Genomic DNA, 14,074 nt, shown 5'->3' on the forward strand with positions numbered 1-14,074 from the left:
ACGACTACAACAACAACTACAGGTAGCGACAAAGGCAAACCACGGTGAGGGAGGTCATATTGCCACAGTTCTACACGATACTATTCCCGTGGCCGCTTTTCAACGACAACAAAATATGCGTCCCATTTAAAAGCAAGACGTTACGGCCCATCGCAGGACGTAACAATACTCTAATGGAAACTGGCCTTGAGGAAGCCCAGGCTTTGGACTGACTGGACCAAGACTCCACATTTTAAATATGTCCTGCAAACTAAAGGAAATGTGTAGAGTCCTAAAGGAGAGTATGAGAAAAAGTCTCATAAAATAACAACAAAGAAACAGAGACTCTTTTCAGAGGGCTAAATAAGAATTATGGAGTTGAAAAGTATCATGATTCCAAGAACAACTTTACTGCGGGGATTCCGTATCTGATTGGAGCGGCAAGAAGGGAAGAATCAGCGAACTAGAAGGTAACTGAGATGATAGAGTCTGAAGAACAAAAGAACAAAAAAGAAAGAAGAAAAATGAACAGAGCTTCAGAGATCAATGGGACAGCTTCAGGTAAGTTAATCTATGCAGAAGGAGGGAAAGACGAAGGGGCATAGAGAATAATTTCCAAAAAATGGGGGAACTTCCCATATTTGATGAACTGTGTTAATGGCTATGCCAAAGAACCTCACAGAGATCCACGGGGACCCATCAGAATCAAACGGCTGAGAAACAATGAAGGCAGGGAAAGCAGGTCCACCCCTACAAAGGACCCTCAAGGAGAGAAAGGTGTACTTCTCATCTGAAACCAGGGAAAGTCACAAGGCACGGGGATGACATTCAAAGTACAGAACAGAAAAGACAAAAATATTACCCCAGCCTTCTACCAAGCCAGCAAAAGTAGCTTTCAAAACGGAAGGTGAAATTCAGATATTCCCAGATCAGCAAAAACGGACAGAATCTGCTCTGTAAGACACGCGAAAGGGAATCAATTCTCCAAGCCAAAGTGCACTTTAGATCTCAGAAAGTAACCTGAATCCGTACAAAGAAATAACGGACATGATACAATCTTTTATCTTTACTTACAGGAGAGTAACTCTGTAAGGAAATACAAAAGGCAGCATAAATAGATTTTCAATCAATGCTATTACTCGACTGAAAATACAGTTGCACAAAGAAATAATAATGAACCTGTGTTAGGAGATACAGTGTACAAAAATGTAATCCGTATCACAATGAGAAGACACAAGGGGAGATGAAACTATGCACAGGTTACGGATCTTGCAATAAAGGCAGTTCATCTTGCAAAATTCTATCCTGGAACCTCCAGCTTCATTTCTTCATTTTCCCAAGGCCATATTTTCCAGTTCCTTCTTTGTTTCCAACTTTTACATCCAATTTCCAATAATTACTATGACATCTTAATTTCATGTATTAACAACTTCAAACGGAAACAGTCTCCTATTTCTTCATCACTAACTTTAGTGGGTAGTGAATATATTTGAATAATCGTATTAGCTGGACTTCCATGTAGGCGTATTGATATAATCCAATCACAGACACTCTTAGATGGGTCTTGAAATGTCCTTTTAGATGATCATTATGATGTCATTCCTCTTGGGGTTGTCATTTCCAGTATAAAACCCTATGAATGTCAGGTTCAAATGGCCAGTACCAGTCTCACTAATGCCTGGGATACAGATCTGTATGGGTTCCATTTTTGATGACTACCCATTTTTCTAGGCTCATCCTTTGTAAATTCCATGCTTGGATTATTCATGGATGCTTGCAGCTGTTTCTTATTTTAAGTCATGCTCCATCAGCCACTCATGGTCTCCAATGCTTTATTCCACCCATGTCTATTTGAGGAGGCAGCTCTTCCTGGTCACATTCCATATGCCGTCCACCCTGAGGGGCTCCGCTTCCACCCTATGCCTCACAATAGTCCTCTTCTATGCATAGAATGCTCAGGGGCGACTTCTTCAGAAGGGAGCAGCCTACTTTTCCCTCTTGGTACGTTCTCACGCCTGGAAGCTCTGCTGACACCTGTTCACCGTGGGTGACACTGCTGGTATTTGATATACCAGAGGCAGTGTCCAGTATCACACCAACACACAAGCCACCACAGTCCGACAAACTGACAGCCACGCCATGCAGAGTCCAGCAGGAGGAGGCCTGTCCTGTCTTTTGTGAGTGAGCCCCTAGCCTGCTAAACCAACCAACGTGCAGGCACTACAAATGGTTTGCTGTGAAACACTGCCATCTGGTGGACATGTCTTTCTCCTGGATTAGCTCCTCTACTGAAACTGCGTTTACCAATACCAGTAGATCTCAGACAGACAGACAGACAGGCAAACCTGCTGCCATCCAGTCAATGCTGACTCATCGTAAGCACCTGTGGGTTTCTGAGTAGAAAACCCAGTCTTTCTTCCGCAGAGCTGCTGGTGGTTTTGAAGTGCTGACCATGCTTAGGGTTGCCAGACTTAGCAAGTAAAATGGGACCTGTTTTTTGTTAAGACAATGATTTGTTATTTAAGTTTATAGTTGACTGGGCACCCTCTATTTTATCTGGGACCACTTTCACACTTCCAGATATCTTGGTCACTTTGTTTCCCCTACCTTATCAGCAGTTTTCTCTGCTCTTCCTGTACCCACCCAACCATCAGAAGACTCCAGGACTACTTCCCCTCTGGCTGCTGTCTGAAGCCCATCTCCTGATGGTCTCATGCAGTCCAGGGGCTTTAACTGACAGCAATGTGCTCTCCAGCTCACAATCACACAAGACTGAGGTCTGGAGAACTGTTGCTGACACGGGCAGCTAAGAGGCATCTCTAATATATAAGGGGTAATACCTCACACAGGACTAAGAGCAAGCCGTGAATTTTTCCAGTTCTGTCTCTTCCACCTCTTCCTTCTCATAAAATTCCCCAGTCAGTTAACGTAGGAGAAACTGTTTCTTAAGGTGGGGAAGACATAAACAGACAATCATTATTTTATATACTTGTACACACTGTATACACAGTATGTTCATATTTTTAAAGCAATTAAAAATTACAAGCTAAAGTAGCCTTCTCTCATCTATTCATACCGAGAAACATTAATTTGGTAAACAAATCATGACTTATTCCTTGTCTGTTAGGCACATTCTAAATACCAAAAATACAGAGAAAGGTCTTGGTCTCAGGAAATGTGCGTTCAAATAAACAGACAAGATGAAGGCAAGTATAAAGAGAATGGAACGCAGTAAATTCACAGGGACTATGGGGGAAGCTGGAAGGGATGATTTAGATGGGTCACTGGATCGTCAAGGAAGGCCCTTGAGGCCTTGAGTGACATTTTCCCTGAGTCCTAATTGGCAAAACGGGGCCAACTGTGCAAAGGTTTGGGAAACAGAAATTGGGCAGGGAGCAGCAAGACACAGGCTCTGGGGAGGAAACGAGCTCCTTCCTTTAAGGGAATAAAGCCAACAGGTTAACACACCTGGGACAGAGAGAGCAGCACAGGAGACAGGGCAGAAAGCAAGCCGGGTCCACGGGGAAAGGCCACCTGGGAGAGTAAGGAAAATACGGGACAGCACTGAGGGTTTCTAAGCAGGCCAGTGACATCAGAGTGGGCTCTGTTTTAAAAGCTCACCATCCTGCTTTCCCCACGAAAGGAACCAGGGCCCACGTGTGACCCCGTGGCATTAAAGGATCACCCCAGCAAATCAAAGAGCGGATCAATGATAAATCAAAGAAACAAACAAAAATGGTAAATCGTCGTTGTATTCAATCTCAAAGTTGTGTAGCACTTGGTTATTTACCAAAAGATAGGCACCCTCAGATGTATTCCCATTTTGTGCTTGTGTAAATGTTAGCCTTTCCTTTGTGTAAATGTTAACTGTCAGTGTGGGAGGCAAGCCTTCGTTACTAATTCAGCCATGTACTTGACAGAGAATTGGGTACCCGCCATGAACGGATAAAAACTTTTGTGAACTCTGACTTTAAAATACGTGTACTGTTCAGTTCTGATAATTCTAAAATGTAGTGTACAGCAGCACACCATCTCCCTACTATGGAAGTGCCCCACACACCTTAGTCTCACTAAGACAATGGATTCCATAAATTGTCGAATAATGTATTTAGTGCTTCTGCTTAGTGCTTATTTCAGGGGGAAGAGGGAGGTTTCTGACTCCCATAAATAGTCTTGGGCTCCCACGGGGGCAGTTCTACCCTGTCCTATCGGTGGTCCTGAGTCGGCACTGACTGGATGCCAGTGAGGTTGGTACTTTGGTTCTGGAGTCAGTTAAGGCACAATTAGTTTCTATTTTCCTGAAACTACAGAGGAATAAGGAGTCAGGAACAGGAAGAGGAAGTGGAATCTGTGACTAACTGCCTCCACGAACAACTGCCTTGCTGCCCTGAGACCAAAAGAACTGGGCATCTTGCTCAAAGACTCTACAGAAGGATCCGGACCAAATGGAGACAGTGCAGAACAGAACTTCACGTTCTCAAGGTACCCATCCAGATTTTTTCAGAACCAAAGAGGCTGGATGAACTCCAACAACTATTGCACTGAGATCATCTTTAAACTTTGCATTAAAACAAAAACCAACCAACCAACCAACCAACAATAACAAAACAAAACCCCCAGAAGTTTTCTCAAAACCAAACAATAGTTTAGCTTAACTAGTACAGAATGTCAGCCTTGAGCGTTATCCTTTTCACAGGTAATTTGATATGGGATCCAATCTGGCAACAGCAACTTGAGATGTTAGACTGGAACATTAAAGGGCAGTGAGTTTATATTAATTGGAGATAACCAGGGGGAGGCAAGGTGAAACTGTAAAGCTCAGAGAATACAATCGACGTTAGTAAATTGTACATGTAGAAATGGCTGCAGTGGTATATTTCCTGCTATGTATATTTGTAACAGCAAACAAGTATTTCTTAGAAAGAGAGAAAGAAACATGGATCTAAGAGTCTTAAGTCCTTAACAACAAAACTTTATGATGAAGCAGGATTTAGCCCAATGAAATGCATGATCAGGACCCATTTTCTAACTAAGAAGCAACCTATGAAAAGCTTCGTTCTCTTAGATCCTCTGTTGGCCCAAGGCAGGTATTTATTTTCTCTTAGATTTGGTGAGGATCCTGAAACCCTAGGAAGATCCCAAACAGTAGTGAACGTGCTTACACCCGAGAACAACCACACTGAGAAGAGTAATAAGGATGATGAATATATACATTTTCATCCACTACCTTTGGATTTTACAATGCATTTTGTCGTTTTAGTAACAATTATAATTGTTTGTACTTATTTGTTGCCTCCCCCTTCAACAAAGTTAAAATGTGTCTACACATTTTGTTATTTTCCCTCTCTTGCCCATTACCCCTGGAAACCATCAAATAATTTTTTTTAGTGTGAAATCATCAATGTTTGAGTAAGATCCATTTTGCAACCATTATAAGATGTGCACAGTTCAACATCAGAGAAATCAGACATAGCAGATTAATGGCTTTAGTTATATGTTCAGAAGAATATAATTCAGTATACCTGTACAATCCACATTTAAGAGAATGGAGAATTTGATGAATCTATACATTTTGATTTATTGGCTGTATAAATGAGATGCAACAATAGTGGCTCTTAGGTGCTCAAAAAGTTCAAAAGAAAGACAGTGTCTCCATATGCACTACCCAGAAGTCAGTACCATACTGAAAGAACAGAGAGCCGGTGCCCTGTGTCCTCCAGTGTCCCTGGTCAGCCAGGGCGAACTCAGTTTGTCTCAGTAGTCAGCATGGTATGTCAACAGAATCTTTGCCTCGGGATTTGAACCACCTAAAGACTGGGATAGGAAAGACCTTCTACAAATGAAAAAAACAAAACCGCCCACACATTAAAAGCAGAAGAGGGGTGGGGAGGTAATTCATTTGACCCCATCAAGGTTTAAATAGCCTATGAGACAAAATGTCCAAACAAAATGATAAGATAAGCAAACATCAAGGGAGAAAATGATACCTGTAGAATGGTGTGGTAGTTAAACTTTATGCCGGCTTGAGTTTGAATGAAAGCAGAGGAATCCACTCTGTCACTCAGGTTAGCCTGATGATGCCTCCTGGGGGGGGGGGGGTGGCCTGTTTAGAAGGGAGGAGCTGAGAACTTTTTCTCTCTTTTGCCCTTTGTCTTCATCCTTGCTGGGACTCTGTGTCTGGGCCACCTGACCCTGAAAGCTGTCATGTATCCACTGATTGGGGTCCACATGACTGCACCCACTGACTGGCCTGACATCAGCCTGCCTCCCTGCTTCATCAGCCTGTAGCTTTGTGAATCTGAAGAGGGCCCAGGCTGGTGTCACACTTGTGGCTGAGTTGGACTGGGCTTAGATGCCTTCTAGATATAAAATTACTTCTTGATAAGAAGTCCTTTTTATCCATAGAGCAGTACCCACTGGTTTTGTTTCCTTGACAGCCCAGCCTGACACAAATGGAAAATCAGCAAGGAAAAAAAAAATCTAATGAAGAAACAGCCAAGGGCTATGCATGGACACAAAATACAGATGTTCAGATGTACCGTATATGGAATAAAAGTTGAAGGGCACCGTGGACTGATGATTCAAGTAATGAAAAAAATGTTACCAGATGTACTTAATCAGTCAAAAAGGTAGATTACCATTCCCAACTTCTTGCTAATCCCACTTGCATATGTCTTTTCGGTCAACAGACCACCAACCCGGTGGACTAGCCGGCTCCAAAAAATTCAGATGCATGCACAAGTGTTACCACTGCCTTTTTACCAAGGCCGGAAAGTGCAGACTCATGGAATTCACTCACTGTCACTGAGTCGATTCCAACACATAGTAACTCAATAGGGCAGAACAGAACTGCCCCATGTAGGTTTCAGAGGCTGTAATTCAAAGTAAAAAGACTCATCTTTCTCTCAAGGAGCAGCTAGTGGTTTCAAACTGCTGACCTTCTGGTTAGCATCCCAACTCATCACCTACCATGCCACCAGGGCTCCTTCAAGAAGCACCACGTCATTTGTGCTACATGGATGCATTTCAGAAGCAAGGGATCCCTTGGTTTCTTTCCTCCAAAAGTAAACTCCACTCTTTGTGAATAATAGATACATTTCTCACAGACAAATCCTTAATATATAAAACTTCTTCTTGTTTAAGAAGACAGTAAGTTTAGTGATCTACCTGTCTCCTTACCTAAAAGTGCTAAACTATGCTAAGCTCCAGTACCTCAAGACTCTTATGTCTGCCTTCATTAGAGGGCAAGCTGCGACCACATTGTGTTCCGTAACAATAGGAAAAGAAAGCCCTCTTACCAGGGATAGGAAATGAAGCAGTGGAAGGCCCTATTTCATCAATCAGACGGCCCCTGTGGAACAGGTCACTGTCACTATGTGGCTGCAGAAGCAGGGGGAAATACGCCTCCTGCGTCAGTCAGCATGCAGTCTCATGGGCTCCGGATGCGCCCCACCAGGCAGCACATCTGCCCAGTGCAATACATCTTTGACTGATTTACCATTGCCCCCATGCGCACTGATTGTGGATTCAAGTAAAATGAAAGCCTTGACAATTTCAGTCTTTTCTCTGCTTATCATGATGTTGTCTATTGGTCCAGTAGAAAGAATTTTGGTTGCGTTAACATTGAGTTGCAATCCACACTGAAGGCTGCAGTCTTTCAACTTTATCAGCAAGTGTTTCAAGTTCTCCTCACTCTCAGCAGGTAAGGTGGTGTTAGTTGCATATCACAGGCTGTTACTAAGCCTTCCTTCAATCCTGATATCTTGTTCTTCATATGTCTTAGCTTCTCAGATCATTTGTTTAGCATACAGATGAATTAAGATGGCAAAAGGATACAACCTGTCACACACCTCTCCTGACTTTAAACAATGCAATGTTCCTTTTATCTGTTTGAATGGCTGCCTCTTGGTCTAGGTACAGGTTCTGCACGAGCACAATGAAGTGCTCTGGAATTCCCATTCTTCTCAATGTTACTCATAGTTTGTTATGATCCACAGTTGAATGACCTTGCAGAGGCAATAAAGTACAAGTAGGCATGTTTCTGATACTCCGCTTTCAATCAAGATCCATCTGACAGCAGGAATGATATCACCTCGTCCGACTCCAGCTCGAATTTCTGGCAGCCGTCACTGTACTGCTACAACATCATTTAAAACGATCTTCATCAAAATGCTACTTGCATTAGTGACAATGTCTTCATTCTGTTGGGTCACCTTTCTTTGCAATGGGCACAAACACAGTGGCGGTAAGTTTGGCTTTGGTCCAGTCAGTTGGCCAGATACCTGTCTTCTAAATTTCTTGGACCTGGCAAGTGAGTGACTCCAGGGCTTCATTAGCTTGTTGACACAGGTCCATTGGTATTGTCAATTACAGGAGCCTTGTTTTTCCCTAGTGCCTTCAGTGAAGCTTGGACATCTTCCTATCCTACCATTAGTTCTTAATTAGATGCTGCCTCTTGAAATGGTGGTTGGTCGACCAATTCTTTTGGATGTAGCAATTCTGTGTATTCCTTCCATCTTCTTCTGATGCTCACTGAATCACTCAATAGACCAGGGTCACTATGGGTCAGAATTAATTGACTGGATGGCAATGAGTTTGGTTTCGTATCTTTCAATAGTTTGCTCCTAGAGTCCTTCAGTATTTCATCTCAAAGACTGAATTTTTTTCTTCAATTTTTTTAAGCTTGAAATATGCTGGGCATGCTATTCTTGTTGGGCTTCTTTTGTACATTTCATTGCTTTGTCCACTTGAACTTCCCTTTGAAATTTTCTGTTTAGCATTTTTACTTCATCATTTCTTCCATTTGCTTTAGTTCATCTACGTTCAAGAGCAAGCTGTAGAGTCTCTTCTGATATCCAATTTGGTTTTATTTTTCTTTTTTCCCCTTAGAACACATTCTGTATTAACTAACTGAAGTTGCTTGGGCACATTTTGCCTTCAAGGTCATTGTAAGTGCAAAATTCTCTATTGAAATAAACTCACATGATCAATTCTCCATGACACGAAGACTACATAATTCACAAGCAGTCATTTGTCTTTAAAGCAAATCAGAGTATCTTTTTTCTTTTTAAATATAATTTTGCATCAAAGTTTCTTAGAGTAGCTATTAAAAGTCTAAAATCTAGTTATTTTTTCTTCCAGCTTCTAGGTTCGCCCTCTTTTTTCAGTCTTATCTTTCTTTCCTACCTTTTCAAGGACCTTTCTTCATGTATAATGTTCCTGATGTCATCTCACACGGTTTCTGGTCAGTAGTAGTCAATGTATCAAATCTGTGCCTGAGATGTTCTCTAAATTCAGGTGGAATATATTCAACGTTGTATTTGGGGTCTCATGGACTTGTTTTAACCTTTGTCAGCTTCAATCTGAACTTGCATATTAGAATTTATGGTGTGTACTAGAGTTATCCCTTGGCTTTGTTTGACTAACAACATTGAACTTCTCCATCACCCTTTCCCATAGTTACAGCAGTTTCAGTCTTTGTACTCCATCTGCCAGAATTAATTGATGCTGTTGAATAAAGGTATTTGCAATGAAGAAGTGGTAGGTCTTGCAAAATTACATCATGAAATGTACAGCTTTGCTTCTATCACCAAGGCTGCATTTATTAACTACTGATCCTTCCTCTGCTTTCAACTTTCACATTCCAATTACTAATAATTATCAATGCATCTCGATTGCATGTTTGGCCCATTTCAGACTGAAGAATTTGGTAGAATTATTCATTTTCTTCATTACTAGCTTTTGAAGGTAGCTAGATTAGGGATAAAGGAGGTGGGGGGTTGTCTCCACCAAATGCCCGTGCGAACCGAAAATCGCTGGCTGTGCCACAATAAAGGGGCTGGAAAGGAATCAGGCAGAATAAGGATACACCTATGGAAAAATCCAAAGTCACAAGTCACCTAGGTTCAGGTGAAGGGAAGCCTGTGCCCACACACAACACTAGGCACATGACCTCACATAGGTGGGTTTAAACTCACAATAAAGTTGGCCAGTACTCGCAGCCATGACCCTGCCCCGAAGTGGGGAATAGGAGGGGACGAATACCAGCCTGAGGGCAGGCCACTCCCTCCCTCTTGTTCAGGTGCTCTCCTGCAGGCTGCTGTCTCCAAGGCCATGTCCTCTCTCCCTTGGCTCTAAACTTTGGATTCCAGTTTCCGGTTCCGGTACTCCTTTCATGTGTTTTCCACACTCCCCTAGAGTGGCCATTTTCAGTCCCGAACTTTCCCACAGCCTCCACCATACGGCCTTGTATGCTTTCCAGAGAGTGTGTACTTTTTGAGACGGTAATATTTAAAACTTCCCTTTCACTCATAAAAGTGACTTGGATTTATCAAAGCGCTTCTGCTGCGTGAATTCTTTCAGTGTTGAAAAGCAAGAACGGAGGTAAACCACCGCAGAAACCTCACAGCTTTTAGTGGTTGGTGCATACATCTGATTAGAGGTTGCATTAACTGGACCTCCTGTTAGGCATTTAGATACTATCCTGGTGCTCATCCGGAGGTTCAGAGCAGCTACGGATTTCGAGGTGGCAGGTCGAGCGTAGCAGAGGGAAGGAAGCTTCAGAGCTTAGGGTCTCTCCCCTCTACTCACAACAGGGTATTTCTAACAACAAGAAACTGCTGCCTCAGAAATGACAGAGGGAGTGAAAGAGCTAGCCTGCTGTTTCTCAAAATACTTGAAATATGAATTCAGATCTAGTTTGTTGGAAATCCAAAATGGGGTTTTCTGTAGCAGCATGCACCAGTCCCCTCCTTTGCAGTAAGAATTCCTTTTAAGCCTAATTAGTATCGATAGTCTTCTAATTTAAGGGGGTGGTGAGCAAAGCTATTCAAGACAGGCAGCCAGCATGAAACAACCCTGATTTAGATAAGCAATGGAGCAGTGGTGCTTCAAAGGACAGTGGTCTGATGAATGTTACTCTCACGATAAACAAAATCCTTGGAAAATACAGGTGCAGATAAGTGCTTCCTGTGACCACTGCAAACCCTACTTGTCATCACCTAGTGTGGAGGACAAAACTTGACTTTCACTGGATTTTCGAAGCAGTTTGGACATAGCAAAACCCACTGTCACCCTCTGTCCTGCACTTGCAGGATAAACAGGGGTCCTCCAGTCAGCACAGTTCTGTCTTTGGGTGAAACAGTGACCCAAGTCATTCCAGACCCTCATTCCCAGCCACAGACCCCAACTTGAATACCCTACCTTAAAAGATACCTATAGAGGTCTGATTGTAAAGAGCCTGAGACCAGGTTCCTCCTAGATGGAAGGACGTGTGAGGCTCTGATAAGACTCACACATCCTGCTGGAGGTTTTTCCTGCATTTAATTAGGGCAAGTTAGCTGAGCCAGTGGCCTGAACTAGTAGAAGCTCCACCCAAGGCAGTGCATATTCCTTGGGGTAATGAGACACTATAGGGGGGGCTCTGAGGGAGAAGGGAGGTTAGTGGGTCATGTCTGTGAGAAGCTAAAACCATAAATCATAAACCAGGTAATATATCAGCTCTGTCCAGTCTGACAAGCCTGCTAACTTTGGCTAAAGCAGAAGAATAGAAACCTGAAATGCCTAAAGAAGTCTTCATATGCTAATTAACCTATGCTCCCCAGAGCCCTTCGAGGTGCCAGTGACTAACAATAGGAGGCAGCACTTGATATGCAGAGGAGTGGGGGCACAGAGGGCTCGGAGCCAGGCATCCTAGGTACTCTGTTTCCCCTTGTTATAGTTCCTTATTCTGTCTATGCAAATTCTCAATGTATGTTGACAGCTGTAAGAGAACAGCCAAGGTATACAAACTTTGTAGTTTTTACCATCTGGGAAGCATTGAGATGTAGTCTTGGTTGTGATAGAGAGCAATGAAAGACTTAGTTTCTGCATCATCAAAGCACTAGAAAGATAGTTTAAGGCTCAGTTACAAATCGAAAACGGAGTTTTCTGTCACTGCATGCACCAGCAGTTCCCTCCCCTTGCAAAAAATCATTTCAGTTGAACCAGAGGGGATGGTTTTCTCACTTCAAGAACGTGGCAAACAAGACCTATAAGGTTGGTAGCCAAGCACGGAGCAACTCCCCACAAGAGCAAACACGCCCTGGAAAGTGTGTTATTGGCTATTGTTTCTATGATCGTTACAAAACCTATAGAATTGCCATTGTTGTCTCTCTGATCACTGTAAAACCTGTTTCTGCCATTCATTTGGGATTAGGGTATATAGCTTGCTTGCTCCTCACTGACATTTGAAAACAGTAATGGAGGTGGCAAACCCCACTGTTTCCTTCCTTCCCGAGCTTGCAGAATGAACTCAAGAGCTCCTCCAATCAACCTGGCCTCTGCCTTTGGCTGAAAACTGTGACAGGCATTTCTGGGCTCTTGCTCCTGGCGAGTCAGAGTGTTTTCCGGGGTCCCCTCTCCTAATGAATTCAATCAACTGTCTTTCTGCTCACCTCGGGGTGGTTATTGATCAGGCCCTATCGCTCCGGGGCAGGACCGCGCATTTTGGAGGTTAACATGGGTGACACTTTACCCACGGCTCGCGCTGGTGTGCTGTGGCTTTGGCAATGAATACGTCGGAGAGAAGAGGGGCGCGGAGGTCAAGTACACGCAGACACAGGCTGTGGGAAGAGCGAGTCTTGGCGGGACCCCGAGGGCCGGGAAGCCCTTTCCGGGACCCGCGCGGCCATCTGTGCACCTCGGGCAGGCGAAAGGCCACGACAGGCCAAGCCTCCAGCACAACGTTGCACCTCTGGCCAGACCCGGCCGAGCCACCTGCCCGGAGCCTCCCTGCTGCTCCCGCCGCAGCGCCACCCTGGGGCTCAGAACGCTCCGCAGAGCCGCACCTCCCCGCCTCCCAGTGTGGCCAACTCCCTCCGGGTTCGGCCCCGCGGGAGCACTTCCGGGGCGTGGGCTCCGCCCCGGCCCCGCCCCTTCCCGGTCCCCCCCCCAGGCCCCGCCTCCCCCGCCGCGCGGCTCCAGCGGGAGACGCCGCGTTTACCTCAAGTCCGTTCGGGATCGCGCGGAAGGAGACGGCGGGATGCGGCCGCCCCTCTTCGCCGGGAGCGGCCAGGCCTCGGGCTTGGAGAAGGATGGAGCGCGGTGACGGAGGCGATGCTTAGGGGCGGTCCCTGCGCCGCGGGAGGAACCGCGGAGGTGCTGGCGACGCCCCGCCCCTACGGCGCCGTCCGCCGGCCCCGCCAGCCGCGGGGCGGCCGGGGAGGCGGGGCGGCCGGGGAGGCGGGGCGGCCGGGGAGGCGGGGCGGCCGGGGAGGCGGGGCGGCCGGGGAGGCGGGGCGGCCGGGGAGGCGGGGCGGCCGGGGAGGCGGGGCGGCCGGGGAGGCGGGGCGGCCGGGGAGGCGGGGCGGCCGGGGAGGCGGGGCGGCCGGGGAGGCGGGGCGGCCGGGGAGGCGGGGCGGCCGGGGAGGCGGGGCGGCCGGGGAGGCGGGGCGGCCGGGGAGGCGGGGCGGCCGGGGAGGCGGGGCGGCCGGGGAGGCGGGGCGGCCGGGGAGGCGGGGCCCCAGCGGCCGCCACTCCCTGCGAGCTCTGTAGGCCGTGCCCTGTGGCTTCAGAGCTCTTTGCTGCGCAGACAGACCCCATGCGCCCCCAGAAGGAGGAGATTCAGAGCACGCACACGCACGCGCACGCACACACACGCACGCACACACAAGAAAGGCCACGGGAGGTTCACTAAGTACCACCCCGTAGTAAACCGGAGGCCTGGAGCTCAGACAAGATCTTCTGGAACCGCGGTTCTCAACCTGTGGGCCGCGACCCCTTGGGGAGTGTGTCGAACGACCCTTTCACAGGGGGTCACCCGATTCATTGAAGTAGCAACGAAAATAATTGTATGGTTGGGGAGGGGTCACCACAACATAAGGAACTGTATTAAAAGGCTCACGGCATTAGGAAGATGCACTGAGAGCTTTGCAGATGGAGAGGACCTGATGCCACACTTCCAAATGCAATCTAGCTTTACCTCGGAGCCCTTGATGGTATGAAACCGTCAGCTCCCTAGGAGAAAGCGGGGCTTTCTACCCAGGGAACGAGTTGCAGCTTTGGAAGCCCAGAGGGGCACTTCTACCGTATCCTGGAGGCCCGCTATGAGGCCGAA

At 46.1% G+C, this 14,074-nt stretch overlaps 1 protein-coding gene across 4 annotated transcripts in view; it reads right to left on the minus strand.

Moving 5' to 3' along the window:
- The window catches only part of SLC41A3 (solute carrier family 41 member 3), a 73,534-nt gene extending 60,372 nt beyond the window's left edge, over positions 1 to 13,162 (minus strand). The window contains exon 1 of one of the 4 annotated variants that reach the window (XM_075550247.1): positions 12,962 to 13,162. The gene's annotated coding sequence lies outside the window, so the exon portion shown is untranslated. Of the gene's footprint in view, positions 1 to 12,413; positions 12,791 to 12,961 lie in introns of those variants that run through there. The other 3 variants (XM_075550250.1, XM_075550248.1, XM_075550246.1) reach the window with 3 other exon arrangements.
- Positions 13,163 to 14,074: the final 912 nt, after the last annotated feature.

Source organism: Tenrec ecaudatus, chromosome 5 (genome assembly GCF_050624435.1).
Source record: "Tenrec ecaudatus isolate mTenEca1 chromosome 5, mTenEca1.hap1, whole genome shotgun sequence".
Classification (NCBI taxonomy): domain Eukaryota; kingdom Metazoa; phylum Chordata; class Mammalia; order Afrosoricida; family Tenrecidae; genus Tenrec; species Tenrec ecaudatus.